Genomic DNA, 7377 nt, shown 5'->3' with positions numbered 1-7377 from the left:
AACGACACCACAAAGCTTCACCACAATGGACTATGGCTCCGCGGTGATCTCAACCGTCTAGGGTGCTCAAACACCCAAGAGTAACAAGATCCGCTAGGGATAAGTGGGGGGAATCAAATTTCTCTTGGTGGAAGTGTAGATCGTGGCCTTCTCAACCAATCCCGAGCAAATCAACAAGTTTGATTGGCTAGGGAGAGAGATCGGGCGAAAATGGAGCTTGGAGCAACAATGGAGCTTTTGGGGGAAGAGGTGAGTCAACTTTGGGGAAGAAGACCCCTATATATAGTGGGGGGAACAAACCAACCGTTACCCCCCTTCTGCCCCGAAGAGAGCGGTAGTACCGCTATAACAGCGGTACTACCGCTTGCCACTATAAGCGGTACTACCGCTCCAAAGCGCGGTACTACCGCTTGGCCCACAGCGGTACTACCGTGGAGGGAGGGCGGTACTACCGCACAGGAGCGGTACTACGGCCCCCCACAGCCGCGGCCAGTACCGTAAAACCCGACACCAAAAAGGAACCCTCGAATCGAGGCGGTACTAGCACGAGACCACCGCGGTACTACGGCTTGGGGCCACTAGCGGTACTACTGCTCTGGAGCGGTACTACCGCGCCCAGAGCGGTACTACCGCTTGTGGCACCCAAGCGGTACTACCGCTCCGTCCCGCGGTACTACCGCTGGGACCAGAGATAGTACACACATGGGGCTACTAGCGGTACTACTGCTCTGGGCGGTACTACCGCTCCAGAGCGGTACTACCGCTTATAGCACCCAAGCGGTACTACCGCTCTGGCCCACGGTACTACCGCTGGGACCAGAGAGGGCACAAAGAGAGGAGAACCAAGCCCATCATCGAAACGGAAAGGCTCGGAGGGAGGGGCAAAGGAAGTGTACGTGATGATTCCGCCCTAGCCTTTCCAAAACGGACCCCCTCTTGATAGTACGGTGATCCCTATGAAACTAGTCCACCAAACTAATCCGAAAGTACTACACCGTCTTCGCTTTAAGCTCCAAGGGGAGGAAATCGTCTCGTGCCAAAAGAATGAATCTCTGAAAAACACTCAACGCACACGATTAGTCCGCAAAAGCATTGTCATCAATCACCAAAACATCTTAGGGATAAATATGCCCTTACAATCTCCCCCTTTTTGGTGGATTGATGACAATACGGGATTTGCACAACTGGGAAAAAAACAAAGGACATAAGCAAACCCCAAGTCTCTAAAATATAGACGGGCTCCCCCTAGATGTGTGCCATCAAGATAAGTGCTTTGAACTGCACGACACACATACTAGGATCAACACTCCCCCTGTATTTTAGAGACCAACAACCTAAGCGAGAAACAAGATAGCAGGATATATAACATAATGAAGCATATAACTCATGAGATATCAAATGACTAGAGACAAAGATAAAGATATGATAATGATAGGGTAGCATATGTCTCACACCATATGACTCGAACTAAAGTCTCACTGAACACAAAACCAAGCAAAGCACAAGGTCCAAGCAAAGCACAAAGTAGCACATAACGTAATCACAAAGGCAAAGACACACTCGCAACACAACGACGCAAAATCCCTAAACTCTCTCCCCCTTTGGCATCGAGACACCAAAAGGGGCAAAGAGCTAGCCTACGGCTCCAGGTGAGAGCATGCTGAGGATCTCGAACATCAGGACTCTGCATGATCATCTGCACTGCCGTCCTCGCCCGGAATCTGCTCGGCATATAAGTCGGTCCACGGACAGTGCTGCTGGATCCACTCCTCCTCCTCAGTAATCTGACCCTCTGAGCCGCTGGTGACTGTCGCACCCATCTAACGCATCAGCTCCTTGTGACGTCCTCTTGCCTTCTTCTCGGCCACATGAGTCATGTACTGACCATGAGACTCCAGGCAGAACAGCTTCTTCATCTTGCGTTTGAGCTTCTTTGCCCAAGAGGGCTCTGCTGCAGAAGGCTCTGTCCCAGGAGGCACATACTCCTCATCATCATCACCGGCATCAGCCTCGTCCTCGGTCTCCATGGCAGCAGCAGAAGATGGAGCTCCAGATCTACCCCAATTATCCTTCTTCCTCAGACGCTTGATCTCATGAGAGACCAACTCTCCAGTTTCCAGCTGCTCCTCAGGATAGGTACGTCTCCAGGCCCTCTCAATAAGCAACATGATGAACGGACCATAAATTGGGCACTTGCGCTCAGAAACAGCCGCCAGAAGCTCAGACCACATGACATGAGAGATGTCCAGAGACTCGCCGGTGTTTGCATCCTTCGCACGCTGGCAGAAGAGAAGCATGTCCACAAGGTAAGAGTGTACCATGTCCAGATTCCCAATACGAGGGAAGAGAGTCTCGCGGAAGATGCGGTGAAGGATGTCCAGATAGGTAGACAACTCATAGGTTTCCTTCCTGGTCTCAGGGTGGACCTTCCGAGTACAGTAGGGCCAGAGGGCTTGTTTGTGAGTGGAGGTGACATTTTGGTGAGGACGAAAACCAACTAGAGTCTCGAGCCCTTGATCTTCCACCTCAAGCAGCCCCATGAAGGCCTGCCACTTGACAACTAGCACCTTTCCATTTGTCATCCAAGTCAGAGTCCTGTCTGCGTCAGTTCCTAGGTGAACAGTGGCAAAGAACTGTGCCATCAAATCTGCATCAAAGTCCTTGTTGAACTGCATGATCCTGAGAATGTTCAACTGAGAGCACATCTGTAGGGCATCACCAAAGTACTCAAGGTCCTTCTCCATAGCATCCGTGTTGATGGAATGAACATTGACAAAGAGATTCTTCTTAGCCTTGATCACATCAAAGTATGTGGCATACTGAAACCGGTTCCAGAACGGGCGGTTGACAAGATTGGGTTCTTGTTCTTCCTCATAGGGGTTGCGCCGACGCCTGTCCCAGAATTCCTTGCTAGACATCTCAGTCACTTTCTTGCCACTTGGCTTCGGTCGGTTGGCAATCTTATTTTTGCGAGGAGGATTAGCACTTGAGGAAGCACCCCCTGCTGGCTGTGGAGCACTGGAAGAACCACCTGCAGTCTCAGATGAGTGGTACCGCTTCGACGTTGAACGCCCGGGGTTGACACGGCGGACTTGCTGCTCAGGATGTTCATCACCTGGAACCAAACACACGGACACAAGAAACAACCAGAAGGAACGATCAAAACCAAATAAACACAACAAATATGGATCAACATGTGGTAGGAAACAATGGAACTGGGCATCCAGCGGTAGTACCGTGCCTGCTCAGCGGTAGTACCGCTTAGCCACATAAGCGGTAGTACCGCTCCTTGGAGCGGTAGTACCGCTCCAGCGGTAGTACCGTGCCATATGGGCGGTAGTACCGCCCGAGACGGGGCACGGCGGATCCCTACTGCCGTGGTCAGATCCGGCACTACCGGGAATGCCAAATTGAAAATAAACCTACCAAACATCAATCCAAAGAGTCTAGTTGCCTTCTCCAACCTACTCAAGCCTAGATTTGGCCAAAAATCTAGAGATGCAACTACTATTGCCCCTAAAACGCGAGATCTGAAAACTAGACAAGAAGAGAAGAGGAACGGGGGCAATACCGGCATCCATGGCAAGAGGACGAGGTGGGGATCGACTCCACCGAAGGAAATGGAGAGGAACGGTCCAGAGACGGAGGGCCGCCGGAGCCTTCCCGCGGTGAGATGGCGCTGGAGAGAGAGGAAGAGGAACCAGGGGACGAAGCAAATGGGTATGGGGTGGAGGAAACCACCCCTGCCCACGACTTAACCCCCTGGCCCCGCCCCTCAGCGGTAGTACCGTGGTGAGGGGCGGTAGTACCGCTTAGCCGTATAAGCGGTAGTACCGCTCCTGCACAACGGTAGTACCGCCCAGCGCAACTCAAACTAGACTCAACACATATGGTGCAAAACGAGAGACGGGAAACAACGGCAAGAAGACCAACAAGAGCACTAGCAAGAGAACAAGAATCACACGCCTCTATACGAGAGGGCGGTGGCCGAGGCCACCTATGTTTGAGTCACTTGGTATGGCACCGCGAAGAATTATCCTTGGGCCCATGACCAAATCTTGTCTTTGAAGCACAAGTACCATCAAAAATGGCTAATGTGAAAGAGTGAGATCAGTTTATGCATTGTGGGGGAAGGGAAAGTTCATTGAGAGAACAACACTCCCCCTACGTCCATGCCTACACCTAGACAAGAAAGCACAATGAATGTGAGGGGTGTGCAAAGGTTCAAACTACATTGCTCGAATCAATGATATTTAGCTCATGCCTTAACTCGCGAAATCTTGCTTCATCCAATGGCTTCGTGAAAATATCTGCAAGGTTATCATGAGTGTTGACGTAGTTGAGCTCAATCTCCCCTCGCCTAATATGATCACGGATGAAGTGATACCGAATCTCAATATGCTTTGTCTTGAAGTGTTGCACCGGGTTGAGAGAAATCTTGATAGCACTTTCATTGTCACACCAAAGAGGCACTTTGTCACAAATGACACCGTAATCCTTTAAAGTTTGCCTCATCCATAAGAGTTGTGCACAATAACTTCCGGTCGCCACATACTCCGCTTCGGTGGACGAGAGAGACACACAACTTTGCTTTTTAGAAGACCAACTTACCAAAGAGCAACCAAGAAATTGGCACCCTCCGGAAGTGGACTTCCTATCCACTTTGTCTCCCGCCCAATCGGAGTCCGAATAACCTACAAGCTTGAAGTTTGCTCCTCTTGGGTACCATAGGCCAAAGTTTGGGGTATGAGCCAAATATCGAAAGATTCGCTTGACCGCCACAAAGTGGCTTTCCTTAGGTGCGGCTTGAAACCGTGCACATATTCCCACACTCAACATGATATCCGGTCTAGATGCACAAAGGTAAAGCAAGGATCCAATCATAGAGCGATATACCTTTTGATCTACCGCTTTACCATTGGGATCAATGTCAAGTTGGCACTTGGTGGGCATTGGAGTGGAAGCCGGCTTGACATCACTTAGCTTGAATCTCTTTAGCATGTCTTGAGTGTATTTGGCTTGGTTGATGAAGGTTCCTTCTCTTCTTTGTTTGATTTCGAATCCGAGAAAGAACTTCAACTCTCCCATCATAGACATCTTGAACTTTGAGGTCATGAGAGCGGCAAATTCTTCATTGAAAGCTTTGTTAGGGGAACCAAAAATAATATCATCAACATATAGTTGGCACACAAACAACTCCCCTTTGACCTTCTTAGTAAAAAGAGTGGGGTCGATTTTCCCGATTTCGAATCCACGATCTTGTAACAACTCCGTAAGATGCTCATACCACGCACGTGGGGCTTGTTTAAGGCCATAGAGTGCCTTGTGGAGTTGATACACATGATCGGGGAAATAGGGATCTTCGAACCCGGGGGGTTGTTTGACATATACCAACTCATTTATGGGACCATTAAGAAAAGCACTCTTCACATCCATTTGTTGCAAAGTGAAATTATGATGAGAAGCATAAGCAATCAACAAACGAATAGATTCAAGGCGAGCAACGGGGGCAAAGGTTTCACCATAGTCGATACCCTCGACTTGGGAGTAGCCTTGTGCCACCAACCGAGCCTTGTTGCGAACAATGATTCCATGAGCGTCTTGCTTGTTCTTGAATATCCACTTGGTTCCAATGACATTATGATTCCCGGTTGGCCTTGGCACTAACTTCCACACTTGGTTATGTTCGAAGTTGTTGAGTTCTTCATGCATGGCGTTGAGCCAATCCGGGTCCTCAAGCGCTTCATAAACCTTTTGGGGTTCGACACAACAAACAAACGCATGGTGTTCACAATAGTTTGCTAATTGTCTACGAGTGCTTACCCCCTTTCTTAGGCTTCCAACCACATTCTCCATGAGATGACCTTTGGTGGTGAGCTTGGAAGCGATCTTAGCGGCACGACGCTCCAATTCCTCATCGGAAGTGAAGTGAGGAGGGGTTACTTGATCATCTTGAGCGTCGTCTTGAGCTTGTTCTTGATCTTGAACTAGCTCGAGGGGAAGAACTTGACCTTGGGCATCATTTAGTGGATCACCACCATCTTGAGGTTGATCTTGCCCTTGATCTTGTTCATGAGGTTGAGGACCTTCACTATGTTCTTCGGAAGCGTGTGGGTCTTGGGTTGGTGATGGCTCCACTTGAGTGGAGCATTGTCCTTCTCCTTCGGCCACAAGGGGTTCCTCAATGGGTAGGATATATCCAATACCCATTCTTCTTATGGCTTGGGGAGGAATTTCATCACCTACATCACAAGTACCACTTTGCTCCACTTGGGAGCCGTTATTTTCATCAAACTCCATGTTACACGTCTCCTCAATAAGTCCCGTGGACTTATTGAGAACACGGTAAGCATGGGAGTTTGTAGCATAACCAACAAATATGCCCTCATGAGCTCTAGTCTCAAATTTAGACAAACGAACACCTTTCTTGAGAATGAAACACTTACACCCGAACACCCGAAAGTACTTGAGGTTGGGCTTGTTACCGGTGAGGATCTCATATGGAGTCTTGTTCAAGCCTTTGCGAAGATAGAGCCGATTTGAAGCATGACACGTGGTGTTGATGGCTTCGGCCCAAAAGTTGTATGGAGACTTGAACTCCGCCATCATGGTCCTTGCCGCATCCATCAACGTCCGATTCTTCCTCTCCGCAACACCATTTTGTTGAGGGGTGTAAGGTGCGGAATATTGATGCTTTATCCCCTCATCACTGAGAAACTCATCCAAGGTGTAGTTCTTGAACTCGGTGCCGTTGTCACTTCTTATTGTCAAGATCTTTGCATTGTGTTGACGTTGGGCTTCATTTGCAAAGTCAATGACTGTTTGTTGGGTCTCACTCTTCCTCTTTGAAGAAATACACCCACGTGTATCTAGAATAATCATCCACAATTACCAAACAGTACTTTCTATCCCCAAGACTATCAAAGGATGGAGGCCCAAAGAGATCCAAATGAAGGAGCTCCAACGGCCTCTTCGAGTAAATAAGAGTCGTGGGAGGGTGAGCCTTCTCATGAAGCTTTCCTTCGATACAAGCACTGCAAGCACGATCTTTGGAAAAACTAACGTTCGTTAGTCCACGGACATGGTCCCCCTTGAGAAGACTTTGCAAAGATCTCATATTGACATGGGCTAAACGGCGATGCCAAAGCCATCCCACGTCAACTTTAGCCATTAGGCATGTCGCGGTCTTAGTGGGTTGCTCCGAAAAGTTAATCACATAGAGACCGTTCTCGACATGCCCAACAAAGGCTACTTTAAGAGTCTTGCTCCACAAGAGGGCCACGGTATCAATATCAAAGAAGGTGGCAAAGCCCATGATAGCAAGTTGACGAACGGAAAGTAAATTGTATGCAAGGGACTCAACTAGCATGACCTTCT

The sequence above is a fragment of the Triticum aestivum genome, chromosome 4D (genome assembly GCF_018294505.1).
Source record: "Triticum aestivum cultivar Chinese Spring chromosome 4D, IWGSC CS RefSeq v2.1, whole genome shotgun sequence".
In the NCBI taxonomy this organism is placed as follows: domain Eukaryota; kingdom Viridiplantae; phylum Streptophyta; class Magnoliopsida; order Poales; family Poaceae; genus Triticum; species Triticum aestivum.
This window is presented reverse-complemented; position numbering follows the sequence as displayed.